This window comes from Chelonia mydas, chromosome 9 (assembly GCF_015237465.2).
Source record: "Chelonia mydas isolate rCheMyd1 chromosome 9, rCheMyd1.pri.v2, whole genome shotgun sequence".
Taxonomy (NCBI): domain Eukaryota; kingdom Metazoa; phylum Chordata; order Testudines; family Cheloniidae; genus Chelonia; species Chelonia mydas.
The window spans coordinates 48,804,271-48,821,766 of NC_057855.1; the positions used below are offsets into that span (position 1 = coordinate 48,804,271).

At 44.5% G+C, this 17,496-nt stretch overlaps 1 protein-coding gene across 5 annotated transcripts in view; it reads left to right on the plus strand.

Moving 5' to 3' along the window:
• Nucleotides 1–17,496, plus strand: part of MAP3K13 (mitogen-activated protein kinase kinase kinase 13) — a 132,950-nt gene that overhangs the window by 41,548 nt on the left and 73,906 nt on the right. For all 5 annotated transcript variants that reach the window (XM_037908334.2, XM_037908335.2, XM_043523193.1 and 2 more), the window contains one exon: nucleotides 852–1,006. The gene's annotated coding sequence lies outside the window, so the exon portion shown is untranslated. The remainder of the gene's footprint in view (nucleotides 1–851; nucleotides 1,007–17,496) is intronic.

The window sequence follows — 17,496 nt, forward strand, 5'->3', positions numbered from 1 at the left end:
CTAGCCTGCCTTCGATGGGCAGCATTGGCGATAGGACTTTTAACGGCCCGGTTGGCGGTGCTGACCAGAGCCGCCGCGACCCAGTGCCTTACGTTCCATGACCCAGTGCTGGGTCACGACCCGCAGTTTGAAAACCACTGTTCTAGCAGCAGTTACAACAGTTCTGAATACAAAGGTATAAACTCTCTTCTCAACTTGAGGTTTCTCTGTTTATGCATTCTGGGATAGCATTAGCCCTTTTGGCAACAACATTGGGACTTCCTGTGCAGCTGATCATTCACCATGACCCCCAAGTCTTTTTCAGAGTCACTGCTTCACAGGATAGAGTGCCCCATCATGTAAGTCTGGCCTACATTCTTTCTTCCTAAATGTATGCATTTATATTTAGCCATTTTGAAACACAGATTGTTTGCTTGAGCCCAATTCACCAATCACTCTGTATTAGTGACCTGTCCTCTTCATTATTTACCACCTCCCCAATTTTTGTGTCCTGTGCAACCTTACCAGTGATTATTTATATTGGACTGGAAAATGTAGAACAAAATATATTGTGGAGAACAACTTTGTGCTATCAGGTATTGGACTAGATGATCTAATAGATCTTTTCTACCTTGGACTTGTATGCTTCTACTTAAGAGTGAAAGAAGAATAGCTAATATTGGATATGCTCGCCTGTATGTAGGTGTGACTCATAATTGTAGAGGCCATGTCTTCATCCTACAAGAATGAAATTTTCCTCTTGGCATTACTGATACACTGTTTTATTTTGGACAGCTCTTAGAGACAGTTTATTCAGGTCCATTCTTGTTTAAACACAACACTGAGTTTTCTTTTATTTCTATTGGTTTTAGAGAGAAGAATCCAATATTGGACCGTCTTAGACACGCTCAGTGCAGCTTCAGAGAGCAGTTTGGTTTATCTAACCTGAAGAGGAAGCATATGGACAACAAGCCAAGAGGACATGGGCTTGCAGTGCACTTGGAAAAATGATCAGGCATCAGAACTGGTTTGTATCTAACTTGTGGTAAGAGTGTGAATAACTTCAACAGATATAAATTCAAAGAGCGCAATTTTCTGCAAGTGCAGTCTTTAATTACCAGGTATATCATCTTCTTCTTAAATAATAGCCACCTCCCATTCCTCCTGTACATAGACATGTCTAATATGTAAATTGCATACTTGTGTTACTGTGAGCTATAGTGCACCTGGATAGGGCTCAGTTCTGATAGGACTCATTTGGCGTGGATAGGGAGGGACAAGAATTTATAGGGTGCCCAAAGCCTGTGGGTACACTTTCAACTGAAGGTTTTTGTCTGGTCTTTTCAAATACAACTTGAACTTTCTGGGCCATTTTGATCCATCACTGATCATGGATTCTCATGGGACAGCTTTGGGATGTCGTTCATTTTTTGCTTTTACTTTTCCTGGAAGCTGACTACTTTTCTCTAACCATTCTTTGTCATAGTAAGGGTATGTCTACACTATGGAATTAGGTCGAATTTATAGAAGTCGATTTTTTTAGGAAGAAATTTTATACAGTCGATTGTGTGTGTCCCCACTAAGCGCATTAAGTTGGCGGAGTGCATCCATAGTACTGTGGCTAGCGTCGACTTTCGGAGCGTTGCACTGTAGGTAGCTATCCTACAGTTCCCGCAGTCTCCGCCGCCCATTGGAATTCTGGGTTAAGCTCCCAATGCCTGATGGGACAAAAACTTTGTCGCGAGTGGTTTTGGGTACACGTCGTCAGTCGCCCCTCCATCTGTGAAAGCAACGGCAGACAATCATTTCGTGCCTTTTTTCCATGCGGACGCCATTCTGCGTTCAGCAGACGGAGCAGTAGGACTGCTAATTGTCGTCATCGAACCACCGCATCAATCAATCACTGAGCTGCGGCTATCAAGGGTAGTAACTCTGGGAAATGTGCAGGTCATAGTGGATGGTTTTGCTGCAATGGGATTCCCTAACTGTGGTAGGGCGATAGACAGAACGCATATCCCTATCTTGGGACCGGACCACCTTGGCAGCCAGAACGTAAACCGCAAGGGGTACTTTTCAATGGTGCTGCAAGCACTAGTGGATCACAAGGGACGTTTCACCAACATCAATGTGGGATGGCCAGGAAAGGTACATGACGCTTGCATCTTCAGGAACTCTGGTCTTTCTGAACAGCTGCAGCAAGGGACTTACTTTCCAGACCAGAAAATAACCGTTGGGGATGTTGAAATGCCTATAGTTATCCTTGGGGACCCAGCCTACCCCTTAATGCCATGGCTCATGAAGCCATACACAGGCACCCTGGAGAGTAGTCAGAAGCTGTTCAACTGTAGGCTGAGCAAGTGCAGAATGGTGGTAGAATGTGCATTTGGATGTTTAAAAGCACGCTGGTGCAGTTTACTGACTTGGTTAGACCTCAGCGAAACCAGTATTCCCATTGTTATTGCTGCTTGCTGTGTGCTCCACAATATCCGTGAGAGTAAGGGGGAGACGTTTATGGTGGGGAGGGAGGTTGAGGCAAGTCACCTGGCCGCTGATTACGCGCAGCCAGACACCACGGTGATTAGAAGAGCACAGCAGGGTACACTGCGCATCAGAGAAGCTTTGAAAACCAGTTTCATGACTGGCCAGGCTATGGTGTGACAGTTCTGTTTGTTTCTCCTTGATGAAAACCCGCCCCCTTGGTTTATTCTACTTCCTTGTAAGCCAACCGCCCTCCCCCCTCGATCACCGCTTGCACAGGCAATAAAATCATTGTTGTTTCAAATTCATGCATTCTCTATTAATTCATCACACAAATAGGAGGATAACTGCCAAGGTAGCCCGGGAGGGGTGGGGGAGGAAGGAAGCACCGGGTGGGGTAGTGGAGGATGGGAGGAGGGAAGGACAAGGCCACACTGCATTTCAAAACTTACTGAATGCCAGTCTTCTGTTGCTTGGGCAGTCTTCTGGGGTGGAGTGGTTGGGTGCCCAGAGGGCCCCCACCATGTTCTTGGGCATCTGGGTGAGGAGGTTATGGAACTTGGGGTGGAGGGCGGGCGGTTACACCGGGGCTGCAGTGTCAGTCTGTGCTCCTGCTGCCTTTTCTGCAGCTCAACCATACGCCGGAGCATATCAGTTTGATTCTCCAGTGGCCAAACAGGAAATGAAATTCTAAAGTCCCCGGGGCTTTCCTGTCTACCTGGCTAGAGCATCTGAGTTGAGAGTGCTGTCCAGAGTGGTCCCAATGAAGCACTCTGGGATAGCTCCCAGAGGCCAATACCGTCGAATTGCGTTCACACTACCCCAAATTCGACCCGGCGATGTCAATTTCAGCGCTAATCCCCTCATCAGGGAGGAGTACAGAAATCGATTTTAAGAGCACTTTAAGCCAACAAAAATGGTTTCATCGTGTGGACGGGTGCAGGGTTAAATTGATCTAATGCTGCTAAATTCAACCTAAGCTCGTAGCGTAGACCAGGGCTAAGTCATAAGAACAAAAAGTCATGCCTTTTTAACTTCAGAAATATGGTTACTGGTGAAGAGGACTCTGAATCTTCAGCTAGTATAGAATATAGTGGCTCATTTCTTGAGATGAGCAAATAACACCAGTGCTCTGTGATTTACATTGGTATTTGTTTCTGGAGCAGCTCAAGGTGTTTGTTTATAATCTGTAAAGTCCTAAATGGCCTCATATGCAATTACTGGAGAGAGCTGTTCTGCCACAGGTATTGAGATCTTCTGGGTCATTCTGGCTGGCTGTTTGAGTTGAAGCATGCCACAGCCAGTGGAAATGCATTGTCCTAGTCACATGGAAAGAGAAAATGCAACGGTTGTGGATTTATTAGGCTGCAGCTTTATTTCTTAACTCATCTGGGAACTAAATGGCAATAGTTTGTACAGTGATTCCTTCCTTAATCATTTCTACCTGGTGGAGAGCTGCCGTCAGCCCCCCACTCCTCCACAGCTAGTCCTAGCCTGGTGCTGGGACCCCAGCACCTTCCTCTCATATAAGGGTTAAGGGGCTGAGAAAATGGGGTTCTCCTCACTGTGCCAGACATTAGGAAGCCCAATCCCCTTCCCCAGCTTCTTTAGGAGATGCATTCCTCCTAAGTCCCTTTCCAATTCATCAAGGAACTGGACTATCTACGGAACGTGAACTTCCACTGGATGCCTGTCACCTGGTAAATTGCAACAACTTGAACGTTACATCCTGACCTACCCCACCGAGACCCTGAGCTGCTGTGGGGAAGGCGAAACCAAAAATAAACAAACCCACCCTGTGCTGGCCAGACTGGTGGTGAGGGAAAAATTTCTTCCCAGTCCCCAAAGAGGCGATTAATGCGGTAGCTCAGCGGTTCTCCAACTGTGGGTCAGGACCCCAAAGTGGGTCATAACCTGTTTTAATGGGGTTGCTGGGGTGGCATTAGACTTGCTGGGGTGGAAGTCGAAGCTTGAGCCCCATTGCCCAGGGCCAAAGCCAAAGCCCAAGGGCTTTAGCCCTGGGTGGTGGGGCACAGGTTACAGACCCTCTGCCTGGGGCTGAAGCCCTTGGGCTTTGGATTTGTTCCCCCATTTGATCTGAGGTGGTGGGGCTCTGGCTTTGGCGGGACTCAGGCAGGCTCAGGCTTCAGTCCCCCATCCTGGGGTTGTGTAGTAATTTTTGTTTTCAGAAGGGGGTGGTGTGCAATTAAGTTTGAGATCTCCTGCAATCCTTGCAACATACCAGAAAACCTGGTCCTATGCTAATCCCAGGAATAGGACGGCGGGAGACACTAATGGGGTGTGAGAGCAGGCTCAGTCTGGAGGGACAGTGTTTTTATATATCATTCCATATATGTGCAGAGCCAATGGGTTACTTGATTCCCACTGGCCTGTCCGTTAGCTCAGGTGATGCCTTCCCTTCCCTTCCCTTCCTCCCTCCCTCCCCCCAGCCACTCTCTTCATCATCTGAGAGAAAAGAGACCCTTAAAGGAATCACTACCCTTTTTTCCCCACCAGTCCAGACAAAGCTCCCCACCTTGAGTTTCTGCAGGTTGAATGGTCTGTGGAGGGCCTGTGTATCTGGAACTTCCTGCCTCCAGCATTCCCGTTTGGTAAACTTCAGGTGTGATGTAAGGCCTATTTGTTTGGCTAGGCTAGTGGCTCATTTCTTTATGGGTGGGGGTATTTATTAGCAAGCAGATTTACAATTGTTTTTCTGGATGTAAGAGGCCACGATGATGTGGTCGTGGGCATCAGTGAGTGCCTGAATATGCTATTTCTGAACATTCATTTGAATGCTCTTGTACTATTGGTTGACTGCAAATTAAATTTGCAAGGTGATGGCTAAACGTGGGAATCCCTTTTGCACGCAACAACAAATGGATCAATTATTACTTAATCTGTAAAATTTTTTTACAGTGACAATATTGTGATCATTTCATGTCTGAACCACTGGAACAGATTACCAAGTGATGGGATAAATACTCCATCACTTATAACTTTTAAATCAAGACTGACTGTCTTTTATAAAGACGTCACATAGTGCAATCACAAATTGTGCTCGATGCAGGAATCACTGGGTGAAATTCTCTGGCCTGTGGTTAGCAGGAGGTCAGACTAGATGATGTTAATGGCTTCTTCTGACCTTAAAATCTGTTAATTGGCTTTTGTCTTGTTGGTCTGCAGATTGAATCTGTGTAGTCTGCTTTTGGTTTTGGCATTTGGAATAAGTAGTTTTGCTCTCTGTCTCTCTTTTCCCAAAGGAAAGAAGAATTCTATAGTCTAAAATTTTTCAGATGTGCCTGCATGTGCCTTTGGTATTTCGGAATACATATGTAGTCTTCAGCATCTCTGCAGTACTATATGTAGATTAGGTAGTGATATTGTATAAGTGTATGCTAGCTGTTGCTAGATCATAGCAGTAGTCTTTACTGTTTAGCTTTGTCTATTTTATATTCTGAAAACTAAATAAAATGATAATTGTTTAAAATAAATAAAAATTGGGAACTGACAATAGAATCAGATGTCACCAGATAAAGATGTATTGCTACACAAATGCTTAGGTAAAGTTGCTATTTATTTTCAAAGTAGGAGATACTTGATATATATAGCAATAGAATAACACCGGTTTGATTATTATACAAAATATTTGAGTTTTAATTGCTTTAGGTAACAGACTTGTTTTATATAACCAAATGGAGAACAGGTTAACTTCAAAAGTACAGATTTTTGAAAGAGTACTTCATGATTACCCAATTTCTGTCTGCTTGAAGCTCCATTATAAATCATTCAATTTTATTAAAGGGAGGTTAGCCATCTAGCAATTTGAATTGCAGGCACAGGTTCCTTGCAGATGTTGTAGAAAGGAAATGATGTGTATACTTTGAGAATTAAGAACAGGGGAATGCTTTCATGGGAGCCAGGCATCACTATTTTCTGTACATATGTTCTTTGAAATGTCTCCTGTCCTTGTCTTTTAATTGTGAGTTATTAGCTAAACAGTTTTACTGTTTTGGTTAGTGCTCAGGAATCAGCATAATATGGAAAACTTCCATTTCTTCTGGGAATGGGCCTGCAAAATGGTTTTACTAATAAATATTCTCATTTAAATTTCAAATTTTGAGGAAATGTTACTTCATGAAGAGAATGCTATTCCTTTCATTTAGCATTCTGTAATTAATTAAGGTTTGTGGTTAAGGTGGAATCTTATCACAGGGGAATTAGAATTGCTTTTTGAGTTGAAACTGACTATCCTGGTGAAAGCAATCAGGTATTCAAACGAGAGGCCCAGACCTACACAAAACTGGTCTTCGTTTGTTCATCTGTCCAATGTTACTTTAATTCATCCATGATGGTTTCGTGTCTTAATATTTTCAGTTAGTAGAGCATGTGCTTCTTGAGTACCTAGAGGAAGAAATTGAACTGGATCCACTAGTGCTGATGGTTCCAGTGGGCACATCCTCTTCCTCAGCTGATGAAGCAATTGCTCCATTATTTCCATCACTGCTTGACAACTACAGGCAATGCCAGGAGCATTTGCAGAGGGTGGTGACTGAACTCCAGATCCCTCTTGAAGAGGTACATGACATGCAAAATAGACTTCTGGACACCCAGTGAACGAGGCCATTTTGGAATTTGCCAGGACAGTGTGGCATACCCCTGTCTCCTGTGCCCCCACCCCAAAAGGGCTGAACAATGTTACTTCATACTAACTAAATGGGCAGAGTTCCTTTTTATCCCTGTTGCATTTTGGGGTTCAGTCCAGACCAGTGAGGGGTTGTGTCACTGCCTGCCTAGCAACTCTCGGTGCCTTAAATGCTATGTTGCTGTGTCTCACAGTCCAGACATCAACAGCCAGGCTACAAACATGCAGGTCACACTTGGCTTCCACCACCCAGTTACTGTTCACAGAGTGACACCAACACCCACCCCCCAGCCCCAAATTCCCCAATACCATCTCCCTGCAATGTCCAGCCCACTCCTGGAACACTCTCACAGAAGTTATTAAGTTTCCGGCTCTTTTAAAGAGACAGAAACAGCAGCTTGTTATCTTGACTGGAGTTAACAATCACTTCAGTTCAATCAAAGCACTTAGTTGGTTTAGATAAAAAGTAAAACAAGGTTATTTAAGCAAAAAGAGAGAGGCTTTAAGTGAGTTCAAGTATATGGGATAAAGATCAGAAGGTTTATAAACAACCCAAAGTAAAAATATTCTTTATAATGGCTAAGGCCTAACTTAACAAGCTGTTGGCTTTGTTCAAGGTAGCTTCGTCACCAGTCTTCCTTTTCCAGCAGTGGCTGACTAGCTCTTAGTCAGGGTCCTCACAGACTCCAAGTCGCTGGTTTTCCTTGTCTCCTTGGGTGAAGGATAACTTTGGGGTTCTCTGCCCTCTCTTTATAGTCCAGTAAACCTTTGAAAAGTATCACTCCCAAAGTTCATTGACCCCTGCTTCAAGTGACAGGAAGTCTTCCTGGGGGTGCAGTGTCCATCCCTCATTGAGATTGTTAAGTGATTACATTTTTTCCGCTTGTTCTCCTGATGACTTTGTTTGCCTGCCATGCAAATGTACTTTTCTTTGTCTTTGGTCACACCTTGCTCAATTTATATGGGAGACGCATTCAAACAGGCAGAACCTCATTCCTTTATCTGGAAAAAGCTTGTTTATAATTTTCCCTTGACATGCCTGGTTTAACACATTTTAGTCATAATTCCAGCATAACTGTATCATCCTTTGTGGGCTGACCATACATACATCATGCAAGAATATCAGTGATCAAGGACTTACCAGTTTTCCAGCAGCACATTACATGACACCTTTTAGATGCAGATTATAACAGTAGTGAGTTGGGGTACATTGATCTGGTTGGACTAGGTGGAACTCACTGCTAGATACCTTGGGAGAGCCCTTTGCCTTCTGGCATAGGGATGCTCTTAAGGTCATACCCACCTAGCATTCAACTCCTTAGTAGTGCAGGGACCCATGGAGAGATCCAGACTACAACACGCTAAATCAGCTTCAGCTGACAAAGACACTAAATGCCGTGACCTTTTGGGAAGAGGGTATTTTCATCAACCAGCCTCCTATTCAAAATTGTTAACTACCAAGCCCTGTAAGCAAAATACTATTTCACAAATTATTCTAAATAGGTAGAATTCAAAGACAAACTTCCCCAGGCAGACAGGGCTCAATTTCAAGCCCTCATCAATGAGAGCAGACTGGTGGCTAAAAATTAGCTCCAAGCAGCCGTGGATGCAGCTGGCGCACTGCATCTAGAATTATTGCCAGAGTTGTCGTCATGAGGTGAGAATCCTGGCTTCACTCTTTGGCGTTCTCTAGGGAGGTCCAAAATGTCATCTATGACTTGCCCTTTGATCTAATTGCTTGATTGAGACGACTGATCACTCACTACTCTCGCTTAAAGACTCCAGGACCACCCTCCACACCCTGGGCATCTACAGCCTGGCCCCGAAGAGACAACCTCACAAACAAGCTTATAAATCCAGACCCTCTCCCTTAACCATTTTACCATCGGCACCCTTACAAACCACCACACAAATATCAAAGGGTGCAAAGACCCAGATATGTGGCTTCCTCACTTCAGCTGTCACCACTCAACAGGGCACTCAAGAACTGCATACCTGAATTAGATGCCATTTTATACTATCCCCCTAACTTTTGATGGCTGCCTCACCTACTTTGACCACAAGTGAAGGGCAGTAACAGACATGTGGGTGCTAGAGATCATCCACTCTGGCTAGCTGATTGAGTTTTGCACATCCCCGTCGCAAGCCCCCTTCCCCACCTCTCTTCAGGGACCACTCTCATATGGAGATTCTCTATCAGGAAGTGGGCTCTTGTCTTCAGGAAGGGGCTATAGAAGTGCCACCTCAACACCAAGGAGAAGAGTTCTACTCTCCATAGCTTTTAGTACCACAGAAGGATGGAGACTTATTCTTGATCTACAGCAGCTGAATGTCTTTATTTGAAAATCAAAATTCTGCATGGCCACATTGGCATTGATAATCCCCTCCCTGGGGGAAGGCAAATGGTTCATGGAACTCAACATTAAAGATGCTTGCTTTCATGTGGACATTCACCCATCTCCCAAAAAGCTCCTCAGATTCCTGAGAGGAGCACTACCAGTTCAGAGTGCTCCCTCTTGGACTGACAAGAGCACCCAGTGGTGGCGGCCCAGATGAAATGAAATGGCTACACCATCTTACTGTATCTGGATGACTGGTTCCTGATGGGCTGATCTAGCAAGGAGGTCCAGTCGTTGACATGATTCTTGCTTTGTCTTCTGACATCCTTAAGTGTCTGTGTAAACAATGAAATGTCCACTTTGGCTCCTGTGAAAACCATAAACTTTATTGGAGCAACCCTGGACTCAACCTCAGTGAAGGCCCACCATCCTATGAACAGATTTCAGACCACGAACAGACTGATAAGACCGTTCACTATCAGACCCTGCACCACAGTCAGGGACTGTCTTTATCTACTAGGCCACAAGGCTGGATGTACCTATGTAACACTATTTGCTGGGCTTCACCGCTGTTACTTGCAGCCCTGGCTCTAATCTGTTTACTCACCGGACAGAGACAGCATGAATACAAAGTGACAGTCCCTCTCAAGGTCACAGCTTCCCTTGAATGACTGACGAACTCGGGAGATGTGCGTGCAGGAGTGCCTTTCCTTCCACCTACACCTGATGCGACCATAATCATAGATGCATTCCTGAAAAGATGGGGAGCCCACATGGACCGTCACACTGCGCAAGGCACATGGCCTCCTTGGGAAGCCAGAATGCATATCAGTCTCCTGAAGCTGAGCGTAGTCTGCATAGTATGCATTGCATTCCTTCCACTGTTTTGTCATATCCAGATAATGTCAGATAATGTGATGAAAGTATTTTACATAAACAAGGCGGCGCAAAATCTCTTCCTCTCTGTACAGAGTCACGGAGTTTATGGAACTGGTGCATAAGCAACCGCATCGTGTGCTCAGCAACATACCTGTCAGGTGCACAGAATTCTCTGGCCAACAATCTCAGCAGGCATTTCTCCACAGACCCCGAATTGGAAATACATAGCTCTCTTCTGAACGATATCTTCACCCAGTGGGGAATGGTGTCTTGGGGTCTGTTAGCCTCACAGACGAAAAAGAAATGTTGTTGTCTATGCTGCTCTAGAGCAGGACTTCTGGGGTGATGCCCTTCTGTTATGCTGTACAGACCATCTGATATATAGTCCCCCCCCCCCCCCCGTTTCCCCCCTGCTTCCTCAGGTTCTTGAAAAATTCTTCATAACAGAGCCCAGGTCATTTTGATTGCACCCAGGTGGCCCAGACTATTCTGGTTTCTGGACCTTCTCCAGACATCAGCCCATCCTCCTATCAGTATCTGACCCTTTCTAGATCTGTTAACTCAGGAGAACCGCAGGATCGGACATCCCAATCCAGACCCTCCTCATCTCACAGTATTTGGATGGGTGTCAGATCTAGAGCTTTCATGTGCAGAACCCATTTGAACTGTTCTCAGTCACAACAGAAAACAGTCCACCATATAATGCTATCTAGCTACATGGAGGTGTCATAAACATAGAGATAAGGATAATATAAAATCCCTCCTGGGAAGCTGTTCTAAATCACTTTACCTGTAAGGGGTTAAGAAGGTCAAATAACCTAGTTGGCACCTGACCAGACGGGCCAATGAGGAAAGAAGATACTTTCAAATCGGGGCAGGGGGGAGGGTTTTTGTGTGCTCTCTTTGTTGTTCCCTCTCTGGACAGAGAGAGAGACCAGGCAGGTAAAACATCTCCTGAAAACACAACTGAAACGATCCATCTAAGGTTACAAAAATTGTAAGTAAGGGCAAGGAAATGCGTTAGATTATCTTTTTGGTCTAGCTTGTGAATTTTTCCTATGCTAAGAAGTAGTTTCATTCCTGTTTTTTATAACTGGGAAGCAGAGTCAGAGGAATCCTCTGTGTTTTAAATCTTTTTATTTACCCTGTAAAGTTACCTTCCATCCTGATTTTGCAGGTGTGATTCTCTTCCTTAATTTTATAAATAAAATTCTTCTTTTAAGAACGTGGTTGATTTTCAGTGTCTTAAAAACCAAAGGGTTTGGTCTGTGTTCACATTGTAACCAATTGGTTAGTGTATTATTCTCAAGCCTCCCCAGGAAAGGGGGTGAAGGGGCTTGGGGGGATATTTTGGGGGTAATAGGGACTCCAAGTGACCCTTTCCTGAATTTTTGTGTGAATCACTTGGTGATGGCAGCAATACCATCCAAGGACAAGGAAAGGAATTTGTGCCTTGGGGAAGGTTTTAACCTAAGCTGGTAAACTATAAGTTTAGGGGGTGTGACGTTATTGACTTGAACTGGAACCATATAGATCATTGTTGCAACCAAGGTCCTGTAGTGGCACCAAATCTTATATAAAGGGGGTCAAATGAAGTGTCTAAGACAAGGTTATGGTTTGCTGGTTATGATTATGCTATCTGTATATGTATATCCTTTTTATAGTTGAAGTTATGAATATTGGCTCTATACTGTCTGTATTTCAAACTTATGCTATGCTTCTGGGTGACACCCCAGACAAGTTGGTGTCAGCTCTGCCTAGCCTGCTTGATGGCCCATTAAGGACCATCAGCCATACAGTTGACCCACTGAGAGAAGGCAGACACGCCTTGGGACTCAACAAGGTATGCAGGAACATGCCTATGGACAGAACTCTGAGGTTTTTCCAGGCCATGTGATGGACAGCTTGTCTTTGGAACAAAGAAAGACAGACCACATGGCAAGAGAATATAAAAAGCTGCTGCAGCTCCTCCATCTTGTCTTCAATCCTGCTTCATACTTCTGGAGGAACTTTGCTACACTGAAGCTTTGAACCAAGGACTGAAAGACCCATCCCAGCTGTGGATGTTCTCCAGAGACTTGATTTGAACCTGCAGTTTATTCTATCACTGCTGCAAGCCTGAACCAAGAACTTTGCCATTACTGTATGTCATTGATTCCATTTCACCAATTCTAACTCTCATCTATATTTCTTTCCTTTTATGAATAAACCTTTAGATTTTAGATTCTAAAGGATTGGCAACAGCGTGATTTGTGGGTAAGATCTGATTTGTATATTGACCTGGGTCTGGGGCTTGGTCCTTTGGGATCGAGAGAACCTTTTTTCTTTTACCGGGGTATTGGTTTTCATAACCATTTGTCCCCATAACGAGTGGCACTGGTGGTGATACTGGGAAACTGGAGTGCCTAAGGTAATTGCTTGTGTGACTTGTGGTTAGCCAGTGGGGTAAAACCAAAGTCTTCTCTGTTTGGCTGGTTTGGTTTGCCTTGGTGTGCATAGAAACCCCAGCCTTGGGCTGTAACTGTCCTGCTTGAAGCAATTTGTCCTGAATTGGCGCTCTCAGTTGGGTCCCCCCAGAACCAGCCTTGTTACAGGGGGTCTTTCATGCGGGTCCCCACATCTCTACCCCAGAGTTCAGAGTGGGGAGGGAACCCTGACAAGGTGTTTCTGTAGAGCCAAGTTTCAGAGTAACAGCCGTGTTAGTCTGTATTCGCAAAAAGAACAGGAGTACTTGTGGCACCTTAGAAACTAACCAATTTATTTGAGCATGAGCTTTCGTGAGCTACAGCTCACTTCATCGGTTGCATCCGATGAAGTGAGCTGTAGCTCACGAAAGCTCATGCTCAAATAAATTGGTTAGTCTCTAAGGTGCCACAAGTACTCCTGTTCTTTCTGTAGAGCCAGTTATCCTTAGAATCAACAGGCATCCCTGCTATTTTAGACCATTTCCCATCCCTCAAAATGTCAGGACTTTCCATCAACTTGCTGCAGGTCCACCTAGCAGAAATCAGTGCCTTCCTTCTCCAATAGAAGGCCACTCTCTCTTTATTCACCCTACCATAGTTCAGTTCCTGAAAGGTCTTGATAGGACCTTTCCACCAGTGGTGAAACCCACACCACAATGGGACCTCAACCTGGAACTCTCAATACTTACTGGAATATGTTTCAACTGATAGGACATGGAACATGTAACCATCTATTCATGAAGGTCCACTTTTTAGTCACCTTCACATTGGGCAGTGGGTGAGTGAACTGGGAGCACTCATGGTTGACCTGCTATGCAGTATATTTCATAAGGAGAAGGTTCCCTTTGTCTTCTCCCAAAATTCACCCCCAAGGTAATTTGAGTTTCATGTGAACCAACCTATTCAGTTACCAGTATTCTTTCCAAAACTTCATGCTACCAATGAGGAGAGGAGACTGCACTCTCTCTCAACATCAGAATGCCAAATCAGATCTGTCTGCAAAGAATGAAACCCATTAGGAAAACAGCAAGATTATTTGTTGCTATGCCAGAGCAATCAAGAGGACAAGCACTTTCTGCTCAGAGATTCTTTAACTGGCTGCATCATCCTCTGTTATCAACAGGCAAGTACTCTTCCCGCAGACAGGGTGAGGGCACAAGCAACTTCAACAGCATCTCTTCGAGAAGTATCTGTACTGGACTTTTGTAAGGTAGCTACCTGGAGTTCCATCCACGCCTTTATGAAGTGTTATGCCTCTTCTGCAGATACAACTGTTGGGACAGCATTATTACAGGCATCTATATACCATCTGCATCCTCGCACCCTTTTCCTGTTTGAATATTGCTTACCAATCACCCACATGTGAAATACACATAGGGACCAGCATTCAAAGAAGAAATGGAGGTTATTTCGAGATATATGGTCCCTATCTGTATTCCACTACCCACCCTCCTTCCCCTGTGCTTTGGCTTTAGTCTGATTTCACGTTAAGAGGAACTGAAGAGGTGTTGGTCCGCATTGCCCCTTATGTTCTGGGCTCAGAGCATAGGGAAGCAACTTCACAGGTGTGGATCGACGACCACTCCTTGCTACAAATCTCTGGTCTCAGGCACCTGGAATGCATGCGTAACCATGTGTGGAATACAGATTAGATCACACATCTTGACGAACCTCCAGCTACAGGACAGTAACCTCTACTTGAATATAACACCATGTTAGTTAATATTTTCTAACACAACTCATTTTTCCAAAACCCCAGGTGTGATATAAAACTGGTGCTCCCTGGAGGTAGTCAGACCTAGCAGTCCCCTAGTAGTAGCCAGCTGCTCTCTCTCCCTGCAGTGAATGCCTGGTAGTATCTGGCAGTAGACATTAGAGTGAGCCTCCATGACTTCTTCAAAAAGTAGGCATTTAAAATGCCATGCAGCATTCTCTGAGGCATTCTGCCTGTGTATACCTTGCACAGAATGCTTCAGAGTGCTTCTGCTTGGTTTCCATGCTGTCGCAGACCCCTAATGCATTTGGTACAGAGTTGGATGTTTTGAATCCAAAAAGCATTTGAACAAATGTTGCACCACTTTAAACAAAAAAACAAACAAACAAAAAAATTAAACATTCACTTGAATAATTCTGAGGCGGCGATAGCTTGGTATATTTTTTAAACAGCATGATCCATTGAGTAGGAAATTGGACTGAAATCAGGAGTGCTGGGTTCTGTTCCCAGCTCTGCCATTGCCCTGCTGTTATCTTAGGCAAGTCATTTAATTTCTTTGTGCCTCTGTTTCCCTATCAATAAAATGGGGATAATTTCATTTACCTTCATGTGTAAAGCAAGTAGAAGCATTGACCAGTAAAGATAAAACAATTGATACCTGGATGATAGGTATCTACGTCTACCCTAAACATTGTTGAAAGGTTGCCTTGTTGCTTAGACTGAAGATTTAACCCAGCTGGACATCAAACTTCAGAAGATCAAATTCACTGTTTGTTGCCTCCCTGCCTTGCTGTTAAGTCTGAAAAGTTTCAGATGCCTCATTTATGTATTGGCAGATCAGGGCCATTATTGGAGAAGTATGCAAAAGCCCTTCCCTTTCTGAGGTCATTAACACTCTTTCAGGATACATGACCTCATTCTCTGCTAGAAAGGCACAGGTACCCACAGAAGAAATGCTGTGCTGCTAGATGGCTGAACATTTACAGCTTTACCAGGTGTCGTGAATTTGAGATCATTCCTCCCTTAGGAACAGCATTAGGCAGTTGAGTCCCATGTGCTGTGGTGGGGGCTGCTGTGCTAGGAGTTTTGGTTTAAAGATTTGGAGTTTACAATTTAACTTTTGCCCATCCCTTCATATTCTACTCACTCTGCCTATTCCCTTCTAGCAGTGGTTGATGGGCAGGCTTCTTACCTGAGAAAGGGAAAGAGGATGTGTGTATCTGCTAATTTCCCATCACAGGAAGCACAGCCAACAGTACAAATATCCTCTTGTGTTTAAAACAGTGAGAGGGCTTCTCTGTTCTTTCTGCTGAATCTTTAATGTAGAACCTTTTCTCTCCCACCCTCACCCCCCAGCTGTTAAAATTAGTATTAATTACAGCTGTGGAAGACGATATTCTGGAGAGATCCCTTGGGGTTGGGATTTATAGCTATATTTCCCCTGACAAATAGCTCTGCTTCTGCCTCTGGACCCACAAGGGCAGAGAGAACCCTCCTATGGAGAATTGCTGGAGGGGATTTCTATGAAGAGAAACTAGTGAATTAACAGACTTTTCTTTTCTCTCCCCCTGCCATCCTCCAAACAACTTGTGTGTTTTCTGCTCTGACGAGAGGGATTTCTTCAGTTCCCTCACGCAGACTTTCTCTGTGCTTTGTTCATACTGTAGGTTCCCTCCTTCCCTTTGTTTATGGACTCAACTTTCTCCAGATCTGTCTTTAAAACAAAGCTCAAACTTTTTTCTCCCCTCCCCTTCCTTCCAGTTCATTTTTCTCACTGTGCTGCCACTTGTTTATCTCTCCTGCACTTGTTCTAACTGGGAGCTTTCCCTCTGCTTGTGTAGCACAGCAGGTAGGACAAAACTGAGTCATGGAAACTAGATTGGCTCCCATCTACCTGAAGAAAATCCTCCATTCTCTTTGCCTCTCAGGAAGCCTCCCAACTTGCTGTGCTACCTGCCCTGCAGAGCCCAGGAAAATTCTCTGAAATTGGGGAAGAACTGTTTTTTTCCTTGGCATTGACCTTCCTCTTCCTTTGGGTTAAATGTTGGGAAAGACCGTTTGTCTGCAGGGACTTTCTGCTCCATGGGTCTCCTCAGTAGTTCCCCTCAATGTGCTATACCAGCTGGCCAAGAAGATTATGAAATCCAGGAAGTGCCTCTGTTCAACTCCTGCTGATGCTGGTTTGAGGGGCTCCTCTGCATCTCCTGTCAACAGGAGAGACCTCCCCTTCTTTTCTTCAGATCACTGTCTTACGAGGAGTAAGTGCAGTAACAGCAGTGAAAGACTCGGCTCAAACCCGCTACCCCAATATCTGTTTCAGTAATGTTGGCATCCTCTTTTCAGCAATGAGGGGACAAAAGCACAGGTCCCCATGGAACCGATACTCTTAGCAGGACTCTAAAGACTCCTCTTGAGAAAACACTAGTGATTCAGACCATATCAGACTGCTCTTCCAGCTAGGTTCTAGTATTGACCCTTAGGCAAAATATGGCCTCATAGAAATAAATCCCTTTCTGGACAATGTTCTCTTTTGGGGTCGCTCAGCACAGGCCCTTCAGAACACCAGTATGGCAGGTGCTCTTACCTAGAGATTGGAATGTCTTGGCATATTTTTAATGCTTTCCCTTATGGTAGAGGAGTTTGGCTTCCACCCAAACAATAAAATCCTCCCTTTCCAGGGTATACAAAAGTAGCTGAGTAGGCTTTCACTTTTTTCCCTCATACTCACTGATGCAGTGTTCTTTATATCTGTAGTAGTTGCCCTTCCACCAGAACTAAGCATGTTAATGCAGTACTTGAAGGATGGAGCTTCCTCTGACCTTCACTGGAAAACCTAGGGGTCCCTAAATAAGCACAAGTGCAAACTCAAGGCATCAAACCCAAGAAGCTCTCTTCCTTCTACTTACTCCTTTGTCTGCCTCTTCCTACTCCCTGCAGTTCTTTTCTGTTCTGAGCCTCAAACAGGCCTTTGTGTAGTCCTTCTGTTCTTTCCAACAT